Source organism: Ornithorhynchus anatinus, chromosome 4 (assembly GCF_004115215.2).
Source record: "Ornithorhynchus anatinus isolate Pmale09 chromosome 4, mOrnAna1.pri.v4, whole genome shotgun sequence".
In the NCBI taxonomy this organism is placed as follows: Eukaryota; Metazoa; Chordata; class Mammalia; order Monotremata; family Ornithorhynchidae; genus Ornithorhynchus; species Ornithorhynchus anatinus.
In genome coordinates, this window is record NC_041731.1 from 87,695,283 (window position 1) to 87,711,775 (window position 16,493).

The window sequence follows — 16,493 nt, forward strand, 5'->3', positions numbered from 1 at the left end:
ATAAGGTATGGAGGAGGAGGGGATGGTTGACAGTGTCAAAGGCAGCAGAGAGGTCAAGGAGGATCAGAATGGAGTAGGAGCCATTGGATTTGGCAAGAAGGAGGTCATGGGTGACCTTAGAGAGAGCAGTCTCGGTAGAGTGGAGGGGACGGAAGCCAGATTGGAGGGGGTCTAGGAGAGAATGGGAGTTAAGGAATTCTAGGCATCGATTGTAGACGACTCGTTCTAAGATTTTGGAAAGGAAGGGTAGTAGGGAGATAGGACGATAACTGGAGGGGGAAGTGGGGTCAAGAGCGGGTTTTTTTAGGATGGGGGAGACGTGCGCATGTTTGAAGGCAGAGGGGAAGGAGCCCTTGGAGATTGAGTGGTTAACGCTTACTATATGCAAAGCACTGTATTAAGCACCTGGGAAAGTACCATATAACAACAAATAGACATATTTCTGCCCATGTTAAACTCACTATCGAGAGGGGGAGACAGATATTAATATAAAAAATAAATTACAGATATATTCAGATGTATACATAAGTGCTGTGGGGTTGGGGGGAGGATGAATGAAGGAGCAAGTAAGAGCGGCACAGAAGGGAGTGGGAAAAGAGGAGAGGAGGGCTTAGTCAGGGAAGGCTTCTTGGAGGAGATGTGCCTTCAATAATGTTTTGAAGAGGGGAAAAGCTATTAGAACCCAGGTCTAGAACCCACCAGGTCTTCTGACTCCCAGTACCACACTCTTTCCAAAAGACTGTACTGTAATATCAGTCTACATAAATCTTTCATTATTGGGGCCATATTTCCATTTCTATTGATCTTATTGTTTAGGGGATCATGAAAACATACCAGTGCAATTTACAAACTTTCTTCTGGGAAATCCTACTTGTTTTTTGTTTTTTTACTTAAACACTATTTTCATAGAATAAAGAGTTCAAATCAGAGTACAACTCTAATCAGTTGTCTCTTTAGAAATGTATAAGTTAAAGAACACAATGTTGGTCAAATCAGCATAATACACAACTGTCAGTGCCAACAGTGTGTGAGTGGGTAGGATTTAGATGTATTTGACTGGTTGTAATGAAGTGTTTGAACTTCTAGGCTAAGAAATCACTTGCCACTCCCTTCTGTATCTACTCTCTGTAAAAGCTTAAAGGCAACTCCAGAATTAATCTCCTTACCAGTCAGCTTCCTAGCCTTATTTCCTTTAAAATTTAAACCCACATGTCAAGAGACCCTCACTGTGAGGGAAGGGGTTTAAGCAAAAAAGACCTTGGCTGTAGAGAGAAGTCTGATGACAATTAGGAGTAGAAGTAAGAACTGGAGGAATTGCAAAGATGCAGGCATGAAGACCCAGACATCCAAGAACTGCTGCTCCATTCCCAGCAAGCCAAAAGGAGAGTGAGCTTTATGGGCCAGAACCACATTTGAATTGATAGAGACCCAAGCAGATTTGCTTTATTTCTGTTTAAAATCCCATGATCACTACACTTTCTTAATAATTAATGATAATTGTGGTATTTGTTAAGAACTTTACTATGTGTCAAGTACTATTCTAAATGCTGAAGAAAATACAACACAATTAGGTCAGATCCAGGCTCTGTCCCACACAGGGACTGAGTCTAAGTAGGAGGGAGAACAGTGATTGATTCTCCCATTTTACAGATGAGGGAACTTAAGCATAGAAAAGTTAAGTGACTTGTCCAAGGTCACATAGCGTGCATGTGGTAGAGCTGGGATTAGGGCCCAGCACCCCTGACTCTCAGGCACATGCTCTTTCCACTAAAACACTGCTTCTTGGTAGGTTTTAGTGGTTTATTTCTCTGGTCCATTATTATTCTAGGGAAGTTTTGAAAATCTTGACATAATTATCCTACCTCTCCCCTAAGTAAATCACTTTAAACTTTCCTGCTATCAAATTTAAGCTCTATAAATTAAAATAACCCTTGTCATAGAGGAAAACTCAACTCAATGGAAAAAACAAGTGCAAATGAAAGGGAAAGGTAATATTACACTAAACCTATATATTATGAAAATTATAGTCATTTCTCCAATACTGCACAGGCCCTTGTAAACAGTACTGCTCATTTGAAAGGAAAAAATATAGACCACATTAATTTGTGGTAGTGATCCTTCCCAGCAGTATCTCCAGAGAAGATCTCCTGCCGCCTCTCAAATGCCACCCCCTCCAGATGCTCATAGGACTCCATTCCTTCACACCTTATAAAAACTCTCGCCCCGTCCCTCCTTAACTACCTTCCTCAACTGCTCACCCTCCAGTAATTTCTTTAAATATGTCCATGTCTCCCCCATTTTAAAAAATCCCTCCCTTGACCCCACAGCCCACTCCAGTTATCTCTACTTACCTGCTGTGTGCTTTTGAGCAAGCCACTAACTTCCCTGTTCCTCAGTTTCCTAACCTATAAAATGGAGATTAAATACCTAGTCTCCCTCCTACTTAGATTGTGAGCCCCATGGGGGACAGAGCCTGTGTCTTCCCTAATTGTTTTGTCTCTATCCTGGGGCTTAGTACAGTGCTTGGCACATAGTAAATGCTTATCAATGACTAGTATTATTATTACTATTAATACCTTCCACCTGAGTTTGATGTATTTGGGAATATTGTAGGCACTTCAAAGTTTAGTACAGGATTTGAATGAAACAGGAGGTAGACTTGGGTAAAGCCTTAAAACCATTTCACAGATTCCTACCCTCACACAATCAACTTTGTTGAGAACATTAAGATTTGAATTTCAAACTGTCTATTGAGATGTGTTTCTCCCTATTCCAAATAAAACAGTGGGATGATGGAATATTCATGAAGACTTTGCTTTCCAATCCAGTTGTACAGGATTGGAGGGCTATAGCTTCTACTTCAGTCTTGTTGAAATAAAATCTTTCAAAATTGAGTGTGCTGCATTTCCCCTAATCATACAAGGCTGAACCTTTACCTTGCATGAAAAGGCATCTCTTATTGAAAATGATCTTGTCTCCCCAGCCCTACTCCACCAATATGATACTAGACAGAAAAACATTTCTACTTTGAAGATTCAGAAACAGAAGCAGGAAACATTGCCAAGATTTTCCCAAAATTGTTCTGTGAATCATTAATGCATAAGTAAGAGATCTCAAGAATCCTTATTTCCAGTTAAAACTTTGATGAATTATTCTCACAAAATAACTTTTTTGAAAATATTTACTGCTAAGAAAAGAAACCTTAATGGATTAAGTTTCTGCTTGTTCTACCGCAAGACCCTGGAGTCTGCTCCACTCATGGTATTCATTCAATGCATTCAATAGTGAGCACTTATTGTATACAGAGCATTGTACTAAGTGCTTGGGAGAGTAAAACAATCAACAGGCACATTCCCTGCCTACAAGGAGTTTACAGTCTAGTCTGTTCCATCAGCAAGAGTAAGAATTTTTCAATTTCTTCATCTTTAGCATTATTTTTGACACTTAAAGGACAAAGAGGCTGTAAAAGCAAATTTGAATGACTATAATACCCCTGGCTTATATGAAATGAGCCAGAAAAACCAACTAACTGCATTATCATCCTTTGTTATAAACAGTCATACAACAACTGATAAAGCTACAGTGGATAGTCTAATGGGAAAAATCAAGTGGCATACTTCACATGTCCTAAAGGATATTAAATTGATTCCTGTTCTAGACCCAAAGCAGAGTGGTCTAGTGGATAGAGCAGGGGCCTGGTAGTCAGAAGCAACTGGGTTCTAATCTTGGCCCTGCCACCTGTCTGCTGTGTGACACTGGGCAAGTCACTTAACTTCTCTGTGCTTCAGTTACCTCATCTGCTAAATGGGGATTAGGACTGTGAGCCCTATGTGGCACAGGGACTGTATACAATCTGATTAACTTGTATCTATCTCAGTGCTTACTACAGTGCCTGCCACATGATAAGTGCTCACCAAATGCCACCACAAAAATACAAATCACCCTTGCTCTGCCTCAGTTTTCAATCAATCAGTGGTATTGATTGAGCACTTACTCTGTTGAGAACATTGTATTAATAAAATAAGATGTGAGACTTTGTGGAATACAAAAATTTGGAAGGTGAATGAGTCCAAATAGATTGCAAATATGAATGGATAAGATACCTCAATCAATTAATCGGTGGTTATTGATTATATACCTACTGAGGACAAGACACTATATTAAGAGCTTGGGAGAGAAAAATCCCTGCCCTCAAGCTACTTACAGTTTAATGGAGGAGGCACACAGAAAATATTTATAGATAGTGGGTACATAGGAATTACAAGGCTATAACCTCTCCAGTGTGCTATGCTTAGAAGCAGAGACAAAATGGCTGTTGTTCTTGAACTCAGGTAGCAGTAACTTACAAATCCTTGGTAGAATTGGGCTCTTTTCCTGCTTCAAAGGAGCCTGATTATATTTAAACAACTCTTAGTTTTTTAACAATCTTATTCTTCTGATTTGGGAAAGCCTTTGACTGAGAATGCTAGAGATATGCGTTCTGAGATTGAGCTGCTTCCAAAAGAAGGATTAGGACTAATAAATGGATACTTTTCAAGTACACCAAGATCCATAAAGCCTCAGGGAGGAAAAGCACAAGAGCCAGAGAGTACAGTGTTTAATAAGTACACTTGATTGATGGATGGATTGGTTGATCTGCCTACTGATAGATTCAAAGAAACTCTGAGAGAAAAAAAGGGGCACACACATTCAACCTTGCTGCATATCTTTCTAATAAATGTGGTACTGGTTAAGCTCTATCCATGTGTTAAGTGCTGCACTAAGTTCTGGGGTAGATACAAAATAATCAGGTTCCACATGGGGCTCACAGACTAAGAGGAGGGAGAACAGGGATTGAGTCCCCATTTTGCAAATGAGGCAACTGAAGCATGGAGAAGTCAAATGACTTCCCTTAAGTCACAAAGCAGGTAAGCAGTGAAGCCTGTATTAAAAACTAGGTCCTCTGACTCCCAGGCCCATGCTCTTTCCACTAAACCACACTGCCTTCACTTTACAATTTACACTTTACAATTCAGATTTTTCAGTAATTCTGATTGTTCCCATTTATTCACACAGTACAGTTTTACCATACTGAAACCTTTTCCATTAATTCTAATAATTAAATTAAGTTTAATTCACATTAAAATTAATCATCTTGATTAGTTTTGCTTGTTTCATTCAAATTGGAAATAATAGATGATACATCCTTCACCATTAGAATGGATGTAAAGGAGGTCAACCATCACCATAGTCTATGAGCATCCTTCTATCACAGAGACAGAATATTGGCCTGGATCAACCACTGATCTGGCTCACTTGTCAATCAAACAATTAATCAATTGTATTTATTGAGCATCTACTGGGCAGAGAGCACTGTACTAACCTTTTGGGAGAGTACAGTATAATTAGTAGACATTAATGGTATTTATTTTGAATAGCTATATATTATTCATTCATTCATTCAATAGTATTTATTGAGCGCTTACTATGTGCAGAGCACTGTACTAAGCACTTGGAATGTACAAATAGATAACAGATAGAGACAGTCCCTTCCCTTTGACGGGCTTACAGTCTAATCGGGGGAGACGGACAGACAAGAACAATAGCAATAAATAGAATCAAGGGGAAGAACATCTCATTAAAACAATAGCAAATAAATAGAATCAAGGTGATGTACATCTCATTAACAAAATAAATAGGGTAATGAAAATATATACAGTTGAGCAGACGAGTACAGTGCTGAGGGGATGGGAAGGGAGAGGGGGAGGAGCAGAGGGAAAGGGGGAGGAGCAGAGGGAAAGGGGGGAAAGGAGGGTTTAGCTGCAGAGAGGTGAAGGGGAGGTAGAGGGAGCAGAGGGAAAAGGGGAGCTCAGTCTAGGAAGGCCTCTTGGAGGAGGTGAGCTTTAAGTAGGGTTTGAAGAGGGGAAGAGAATTAGTTTGGCGGAGGTGAGGAGGGAGGGCATTCCAGAACCGCGGGAGGATGTGGCCCAGGGGTCGACGGCGGAATAGGTGAGACCGAGGGACGGTGAGGAGGTGGGCGGCAGAGGACCAGAGCGTGTTGGGTGAGCAGTGGAAAGAGAGAAGGGAGGAGAGGTAGGAAGGGGCAAGGTGATGGAGAGCCTTGAAGCCTAGAATGAGAAGTTTTTGTTTTGTGCGGAGGTTGATAGGCAGCCACTGGAGGTTTTTAAGAAGGGGAGTGACATGCCCAGAGTGTTTCTGCAGGAAGATGAGCCGGGCAGCAGAGTGAAGAATAGACTGGAGTGGGGAGAGACAGGAGGAAGGGAGATCAGAGAGAAGGTTGACACAATAATCCAGTCGGGATATTATGAGAACCTGTAACAGTAAGATAGCCGTTTGGGTGGAGAGGAAAGGGCGGATCTTGGCGATATTATAAAGGTGAGACCGGCAGGTTTTGGTGATGGATTGGATGTGTGGGGTGAACGAGAGAGCCAAGTCAAAGATGACACCGAGGTTGTGGGCCTGAGAGACGGGAAGGATGGTCGTACCATCCACGGTGATAGGGAAGTCAGAGAGGACCGGGCTTGGGAGGGAAGATGAGGAGTTCAGTTTTGGTCATGTTGACTTTTAGCTGGCGGGCAAACATCCAGGTAGAGACGTCTTGGAGGCAGGAGGAGATACGAGCCTGAAGGGAGGGGGAGAGGACAGGGGCAGAGATGTAGATCCGTGTGTCATCTACATAGAGATGATAGTTGAAGCCGTGAGAGCGAATGAGTTCACCTCTGCATCTCTATTTCTATGTGTTCTAAATGTAGAACTACTAAACTTAGAATAACTTCACAAAGCTACTTTCAAATGACTTTTTCTATAAACTCTAGACTGTAAACCCATTGTGCGTAGGGACTGTCTCTCTTTATTGCTGTATTGTAATTTCCAAATGCTTAGTAAGGTACTCTGCACACAGTAAGCACTCAATAAATATGAGTAAATGAATGAATGAAATTGTAACTTATTTGCAAAAAGTTAAGCAAGATGGAGAGTGGGGGCTGTATGTTGAATGACATAATTAATAAATCCAGTAAAATAATCCCAGTTTCTCTGTAGTTCTTTGGAGAGAGTAGTGCTGTGAATAGAAATAGCATGGCTGTAAACCATATTATTCATTCAGAAAGTTGTTGCAGGTTTCAGGGGATCTATTCACTGAACTCTTTAATGAACAAATGGACCCCATGGAGAACAGATTCATACCCATGAAAGTGAGCACAAGCTGACAGATTGGTTAGCATTTTTGAATTAAGTACTTCCAAATGATTTATTATTTTGCTAATATTGTGATGCAAAAAACTGTGAAAACAGACACTAAGACAGTAAAAGCCACAGTGGATTACAAACTGCTGAATTTAAAAATATTCATCTGGGATTTACAATTATATGAATGATAAAATATGTTAATTCCTGGACAGTTGCATTTAGTTTACCAAGGACAGCCATTGCTTTTAGACAGCCAAACTGTTTCATACATACCCAATAGGCGGTAATGGAGCGACCCAAAAAATAAAGCTTGTAGATATCAGTCTTGCTATCATTCTCAAGGAGAACACATCACTCTCCCACTCAAAGTCCAAGTTTTGAGAGAAAGAGAAAGCAATCTGGCTAGTCATCAGCTAACACTCTTGCCTGTTGGTTCTCTTCTGTTATTACACCCCAGTTGATGGTATCCTATCATTTGATCTCAGCCATGCCTTTGTTCTTGCCTCTGTCCCTTTCTGAAAAGCCTTCCCTTCTCAGCTTTATGTCCACCCTTTCTTTCAAAGCCCTCCTCCCACCCCCTTCCGCCCCAGCCATCTCCTCTAGGTGACAATTCATTGTCAATCAATGCTGTTTACTGAGACTTCATGGTGGGCAGAGCATGGCTCAGTGGAAAAGATCCTGGGCTTCAGAGTCAGAGGTCATGAGTTTGACTCCTGGCTCTGCCACTTGTCAGCTGTGTGACTGTGGGCAAGTCACTTAACTTCTCTGTGCCTCAGTTACTTCATCTGTAAAATGGGGATTAACTGTGAGCCTCACGTGGGACAACCTGATTACCCTGTATCTACCCCAGCACTTAGAACAGTGCTCTGCACATAGTAAGCGCTTAACAAATACCAACATTTTTTATTATATGCACTTGGGAGAGTATAATGAATGAGAGAAGAACCATGGTCTAATGGGAATGGGCCTAGGTTCTAATTCCGGCTCCCTCATTTATCTGCTGTATGACTTTGGGTAAATCACTAAACTTCCCTAAGTCTCAGTTACCTCAACAGTAAAATGCGGTTGAAGACTGTGAGCCCCATATGGGACAGGGACTGTGTCCAACCCGATTACTTTATATCTACCCCAGCGCTTAAAATAGAACAGTGAAGTTTGGTGATGATGATGATGACAGTATAACAAGGTGCAGACATTGTGTGTGCACAGTGTGACCAGGACTGTGGTCTTTCATTGTCATTTTTAATTGCACATGACCTAGTATGTGAATTCTCCCACTCCCCTGAGTACAGCATCAAATTTATTGAATCAGTGTTTATAGAAATGGGCAGTCTTCCATTTAGGGAAGCACCATTGATTTTGCAGGAAGTAAAATAGATCATTTTCTTTGATCTTTATCTGAAAATACTCCAAGCGTCCCTGGACTTGCTCTCATAGAGGCCATGGGAAGAGTTTCATATAAGTCTTAGGGATGGAATTTCCATCGTAATTTTCTCAAGAAATTGTCCCCAGAAAATACAGAATATTGTTTATTTAATGAGAATTTGAAATATGGCCCCAAATATGTCCTCAGAATTGAGGGAAGGGATGCAGATCCTGAAGCAAAATAACTTGCCAAAGCAAAAGGTTCTTGAAACGGTTCTGTCCTTTACCCAGAATCTCCACCAATAAGTCAATCTATGGTATTATTGAATGTGTCCTGTGTGTGGAGCACTGTAGTAAATGTTTGGGAGAGCACAATACAATGCAATAGAGTTGGTAGACACAATCTCTACCCACACAAGCTTGTGAAGCAGCATGGGACTGGGGATCAAAGGAACTGGGTTCCACTCCCAGCCCAGCCATTTGTCTGCTCTGGGACCTCGGTCACACTTCGCTTCTCTGGGCCTCAGTTATCTCATCGTAAAATGGGGAATTTAGACTGTGAGCACTATGTGAAACAGGAAACTGTGTCCAATCCGATTATCTTATGTCTACCCAAGTGCTTAGAACAATACCTGGCACATACTAAGCACTTAATTCCTTTAAAAAAATCTAAAACCCACACACTCACATATTTATTGGTGCAAAAAGAGAAGCAAACCAAAAAAAATTGCAGCTCTATTTTCCCCAGCAAATAGAAGTTCTAGTGTATTTTGTAAGGCTTTCTCTGAGCTGCCAGCTTATGGGAGCCATAACTTACATTTAGCATGCACCTCAGAGGGCAATCATAACAAAAAAAAAGTCCTTTCCATAGAGTACTGAATTAAGGAAGACCAGAAGTACAGAGTGAAAACATCAACGCCAACCCAGTGACAGTCTTACTCTAACAAAAAGCATGTCTGGACAGAGCCCATTTTCTCCCTCCTCAGAACACAGTGGACTAAACCCTGGAATTGATAACAAACCCTGGAAATGAGGGACAGAGTAAACCAAGATGGGAAGGAAAGACCCGGGAGGCACTGGAAGACCAGAATGCCACTTTGCTTACATTCCCCTCTGTTAGCCACAAGAATAAATAAGTTGGCCTGTCTCATCTCAAATTTCTGAAGGTGTATCTGCTGAATTGATGCTAATTTTTAGGCATTTGGACAGATAGAACATTTGGTGCATAGTTTTATGCCTCTTGAAAAGGTAAGCTTTCAGTTTTTAAGGCTGACATTGTATTTGTATCCCTGAGGCCATAGATCGTTGAATCACCTAATGATATGCTTAAATCAAGGAGAAACTAAGACCGATTGTTTTCAGGGGCCTGTTTTCTGGCACATCATTTATGCGTGGTGGCCAGCAGGGAGATAATAGACCTATATTCATATGCACACAGTGTTTTAGCTGGTAATACTCCTTGACATAAGGTTGATTTAAGGCTAAAATTCCTCTCTATATATAGTTTCTCTGGTCCTCAGTTGTTCAAAATAATGATGTGTTGAAGATGAAGAGAAGTCATTCATTTTATTCCCCTCTCTCTCAAGCCTGAAACAAGAAAGTAATATTTTTAAGGTCCAAGACAAGATAAGGCAAAGCCACTTTAATGCAATTAAACTTTAAACGGAATTGCCAAGAAAATATTTCAAACTGCCTGGTCAGCAAAATTACAAAGATAAAGGAAGAGGATTCATGGATGAAAAATCCTCAGGGAAAACGTAACCACAGTTTAAGGACCCTAGGAGGATCCAGCATAGTGTTACTTTTCTATTCATCTGTTGTTCCAAGTCTTTCAAAAGAAATCACATCAATGTAACAGATACAAACCACATCCCTAGCAATATATGGGCAGTGACATTAACCCTGACTTCCGTGCTCTCACTCACATCTGCTCAGGTCCTCATATCCGGACCTTCCTTGTTTTAATGGTCTTTGAGATAAGTGGCAACAGCATCATTCCACTCTACTTCCTCATTATCACTCAAACCATTTATTGAGCACCTACAATGGGTGAAGGACTGTCCTAGTCCTTTAGGAGTATACAACAAATAAGTAATTGAATTAAATCAATCTGTGCCCATAAACAGCTTATAAACTCCTTGTGGGTAGGGAACCTGTCTACCAACTCTGGTGAATTAAATTGAATTGTTCCCTCTCAAACTCCTAGTACAGCACTCTGTACACGATGAGCAGTTAATAAATATTGATTAAGCATCAATAGAAACATATCAATATATCAGAGAAGCAGCATGGCTTAGTGAATAGAGAACGGGGCTGGAAAACGGGAAGACCTAGGTTCTAATTCCGACTCCATCTCTTGTGTGCTCTGTGACCTTGGGAAAGTCGATTAACTTCCCTATGCCTCAGTTATCTTAGCTATAAAATGGGGATTAAGACTGTGAGCCCATGTGGGACTGTGTTCATCCTGATTAGCTTGTATCTACCCCAGACCTTAGAGCAGTGACTGGCACATTGTAAGTGCTTAACAAATAACATTTAAAAAGCCACATTCAGAGCTGTTCAACATACAGTGGTGCAGGCAAGCACTTTGATCCCCTTCCTTCACCCCTTCCTAGCCTTGGTGAACAGAAAAACCACTAAATTCAAAGCTTCAGTTCATCCCAGATCTGGCGGCTTTCCCCAATTAAGCCCTCTTCTCCCCAACTTCATCTCCCTTCTGAGCCATCTATGCACTAGGAAGCATTTTTCACCTCACCCTCTGCCCCACCGCACTTATGAATATAAACATCTTTTTCTATTGTCTGTCTCTCCCTCGAGACTGTAAATTCTAAACAGGGAACAGGGAATATGTCTATTAACTCAGTTGTATTGTATTCCCCCAAGTGTTTAGTACAATGTTTGGCACACGGTATGCCCTCAGTGAAGGTGATTGATTAATTGAATTGTGGCTAGAGCTTGGGACTTTTTCCTGTTGGTCTTCCCTCCACTTCTGAGGAACCTAAATCAACAAGGGGTTAACTTCTAAGGACCACCCACTGGACTATAAGTAGAGACATTCATTCATTGGTGTTTGTTGAACTCCAGTGTGTTCAGAGAACTCTACCAAGTGCTGGGTAGCATTCAAGAAACAGTGAAGCCTAGTCAAAAGAGCACAGGCCTGGGAGGCAGAGGACATGAGTTCTAATCCCCATTAGGCCATTTGACCTTGGGCAAATCAATTCATTTCTCAGTGCCTCAGTTTCCTCATCTGTTAAATGACAATTTAATACTTTTTTTTCCACTTAGACTGTGAGCCCTATGTGGGTTAGGGATTGTCTGGCCTGATTCTCTTGTATTGACCCCACTGCTCAGTACAAGGCTTGGTAAATAGTAAGCACTTGACTAATACCAATTATTATTTAATAAAAGCAATAGATATAGTTCCTGCCCAGGACCTTATGATTTAATTGATGTGTATTGTGCCCACATCTCTTATAATGGTCATCTTATGATTCCTTTTTGTTATTGGCCAATTGGCTTATCCTCTGAATTAAGACAATATGTCATGGTCTCAATATTTGAATCTAAATGATTTCTGGCTTTTACTTAGTGGCTTTCCAAAAGTAAAATGCTAATGTCTATTGTGCGGTTAGCTGGACAGTTTTAGAACAGAATTGACATGAAGTACCTGGAATATTTCCAAGAGGGGGAAAAAAACCTCTCTCACCTGAAAGTTTCAGTCATTAAGTGTACTGGTACTGGCTAGCCAGTATGTGGAGTTTCTGGCCATGTGTTTCTCCTTCCTCCTGCTGCCTACCTTTAAGTCAAAAAAAATCTCCTCACTACTGGCTTCAAAGCTTTCCATCACTTTGCCCCTTCTTACATCACCTCTTGTCTCCTTCTACATCTTAGCCCGCTCACTCTGCTCCTCTGTTGCCTCAATCTCGCCTGTCCTGCCATCGACCCCTGGCCCATGGCCTACCTCTGGCCTGGAATGCCCTCCCTCCTCAAATCCGCCAAACAATCACTCTTCCCCCCCTTCAAAGCCTACTGAAAGCTCACCTCCTCCAAGAGGCCTTCCCAGACTAAGCTCCACTTTACCTCAGCTCTCCCTCCTTTCCACGTCACCTCGACTCGCTCCCTTTGCTCTACCTCCCGTCCCACAGCACTTATGTGTAAATATATATATATAATTTTTTTATTATATTGATGCCTGTTTGCTTGTTTTAATGTCCCTCTTTATTGCTGATTTGTACTTTCCAAGAGCTTAGTGCAGTGACTGAATACAGTAAGCTCTCAATAAGTATGATTGAAAGAATGAATGAATGAATGAAAAGTCAATTCATTCTCTAGCAATACCTCAATCAATGAGTGCTTACTGTGTGCAAAGCACTATACTAAGTGCTTGGGAGAATAAGTATAATAGAGTTGGTAGGCATCTTTCTTCCCCTTTCAGGATCACACCTGGAGAGTTTCCAGTACTCTTCCAGTCTTGGATATGGGAGGAAGAGTCAAGCAGAGGCATACTCATTCCATTCCTAACTTGGGCAGTGGCTAGCGAGTGGAAGAAAATCTGCTACAAGTCAAAACCTACCTGTGCTGGGCAGCAGTGTCATGGGAGAGAGTCAAGGGCGGAGACTCATTTTTACTGAGCAAGAAGGAGGTAATAGTAAACCACTTCCATATTTTTACCAAGAAAACTCTATGGACACACTACCAGAATATATGCAGATGGAGGTGGAGTGTTCTGGGAGAGATGTGTCCATGGCAACATTAAGGGTCGGAGACAACTCAACAGCATAAGACAGGAAAAGACTAAGCATGCTTCCTTCTCACAAGGAGCTTAAAGTCTGAGGGGAGAAACAAACAATAATATAAATGGATTACAGATATGCACCTAAGTGCTGTTGGGTTGAAGGTGGGGTGAAGAAAGGGTACAAATCCAAGTTCAAGGGCAATGCAGAAGGGAATAGGAGTAGAGGAAATGAGGACTTAGTTAAGGAAGACCTCTTGGAAGAGATATGCTTTTAAGAAGAATTTGCAGGTAGGGCGAGTGATCGTCTGTTGGATATGAAGGTGAGTTTCAGGCCAGAGGCTGGACATGGAAGAGGGGTTGGCGGCAAGGTAGATGAGATCAAGTTACAGTGTGAAGGTTGCTGCTAGAAGAGCCAGGTATGTGAGCTAGTTGCATTAGGAAATCAGAAAGGAGAGGTAGGAGGAGACAAGATGATTGAGTGCTCTGAAGCCAAGGGTAAGGAGTTTCTGTTTGATGCAGAGGTGGAGGGACAACCACTGGCAGTTCTTGAGGAGTGGGGAAACATGGACTGAATGATTTTGTAGAAAAATGGTCCAGGCCCCAGAGTGAAGTATGACCTGGATTGGGGAGATACAGGAGGCAGGAAGATCAGCAAGGAGGTTGATGTACATAATCAAGGTGGGATCAATCAATTAATCAAACAATATTTATTGAGCACTTACTATATGCAGAACACTGTACTAAGCATTTGGGAGAGTACAATACAACAGAATAAGCAGAAATGTTCCCTGTCCATAACAAGGATAAGTGCTTGACTCAGCATGATAGCAGTTTGGCTGGAGAGGAAAGGGTGGATTTGACTAAAGGGAAAATAAGAATCTAAATGTGCTAATTTAGCTATTACTCAAATCTTCCAATATAAAATTTGTTCAGGGAGGAGCCTGAAACTATTTGCTAAATTGAAGTTGGAACAAATTCTATGGTTTTAATTTATGGATATTATTTCTGTCCTGCAATAGCCCGGGTATTTGAAAGTTGACTGTTTTTTACACAGTATGTGTTAAGCACTTACTCTTTGTCAAGCACTGTTCTAAGTGCTGGGGTAGGTACAAGTTAATTAGGTTAGACACAGTCCCTGTCCTGTGTGGGGTTCACAGTCTAAGTAGGGGGGAGAACTAGGGGGAAGTACAGGTATTTAATCCCCAATTTACAGTTGAGGAAATGGGCACAGAAAAGTTAAGTGACTTGCCCAAGGTCATACAGCAATCAGTTGGTAGGGCCAGAATTAGAACCCAGGTCCTCTGACTCCCAGGCCCGCGCTTTTCCCACAGTGCCATGCTGTTTCTACTGAATTTGTTTTTTTAAGAACCAAGTCCTTTACCTTTATACTTCACCTCAGATTGCTCTCTGCTTTCCCATTTCAAGACAGCTTTCCTACTGCTGATGGCACAAAGCTCTAACTATTCAATCAAGAGCTTGGAAAAGTACAATAGAGTTAGTTAGTAGACAATATTCCTACTCTGACTCCCAAGCCTATTTTAAATTATTTATTATAAATTACTTATTTATTCATGTGAATGTCTGTCACCCTCTAGGCTGTAAACTCATCTTGGACAGGGAATTTGTCTGCTAATTCTGTTGTACTGTACTCTCCCAAGAGCTTAGTACAGTGCTCTGCACAGAGTAAGTGCTCAATAAATACTATTAATTGATTACCTGATTTCCACTAGGCCATGCTGATGTGCTGCCTCACCTTCCTACATCCAACTGTCCAGGTGGCAAGCACACTGTCTTGCTCCAGGAATTGTAAGTAGTAGTAATAGTATTTTTTAAGTGCTTACTGTGTGCAGAGCACTGTAAAAGCACTGGGAAAGAGTACATAGGTAAAAATTAGACATGGACCTTGTCCCTGGAGGGGTTCACAATGTGTTCCCAATCTACTTTTTACTCTCCTGAATCCAAAAAGGGCAGTGTGCTAAATATCTGAAGTGATCTTCAAAGTGGAAAAATTGATAAGATAGTATACAAATCAGATCCAATAAATGATCCTTTATACTATACCAGTCCCACATTATTTCCATTAGGCCACACTGCTGCCCCAAATTGCAAACATACAGCAGCCAAAAGAGCAGAAGCACATATTCAAATGATAAAAATGAAAATAGATAAATAGTTAGGAAATCCTTTTTAATCAATAATAATTAATGACTATGTATCTACATACATAAATGAATATATATATATATATATGCCTGCATACATAATTGAGTATGTATGTATATATATATATATGGTATATATATATATATATATATATATCCTAAAGAGGCTGGCTGCTTGGCCTAGTGGAAAAAGACAGTCCTGGGGTCAGAAGCCCTGGGCTCTAATCTCACTACAACATATGCCTGCTGGGTGAGCTTGGGGAAGTCATAACTTCCATGAGCCTCAATTTCCTCTTCTGTAAAATGGGAATTCAAGACTTTTAATCCCCTCTAAATCTTCTAAATCACAGTCTAAACCTCATGTGGGATGGTGACTAGGCTCCCCTTCTTAAACAACTCCAGTGGTTGCCTATCAACCTCCGCTCCAAACAAAAACTCCTCACTCTAGGCTTCAAGGCTCTCCATCACCTTGCCCCTTCCTACCTCTCCTCCCTTCTCTCTTTCTACCGCCCACCCCGCACGCTCCGCTCCTCTGCCGCCCACCTCCTCACCGTCCCTCGGTCTCGCCTATCCCGCCGTCGACCCCCGGGTCACGTCCTCCCGCGGTCCTGGAACGCCCTCCCTCCTCACCTCCGCCAAACTGATTCTCTTTCCCTCTTCAAAACCTTACTTAAAAATCACCTCCTCCAAGAGGCGTTCCCAGACTGAGCTCCTCTTCCCCCTCTACTCCCTCTGCCATCCCCCCTTTACCTCTCCGCAGCTAAAGCCTCATTTTCCCCTTTTCCCTCTGCTCCTCCACCTCTCCCTTCCCATCCCCACAGCACTGTACTCGTCCGCTCAACTGTATATATTTTCGTTACCCTATTTTATTTTGTTAATGAATTGTACATCGCCTTGATTCTATTTAGTTGCCATTGTTTTTACGAGATGTTCTTCCCCTTGACGCTGTTTAGTGCCATTGTTCTTGTCTGTCCGTCTCCCCCGATTAGACTGTAAGCCCGTCAAACAGCAGGGACTGTCTCTATCTGTTGCCGACTTGTTCA

General features: G+C 41.6%; 1 non-coding gene across 1 annotated transcript; it reads left to right on the forward strand.

Annotated features, from left to right (window-relative positions):
• Positions 1–12,978: 12,978 nt before the first annotated feature.
• On the forward strand, positions 12,979–13,116 carry LOC114811488. The gene has a single exon (XR_003759186.1). It is a non-coding gene; the product is annotated as a small nucleolar RNA SNORA7 (small nucleolar RNA).
• The last annotated feature ends 3,377 nt before the right edge of the window (positions 13,117–16,493 follow it).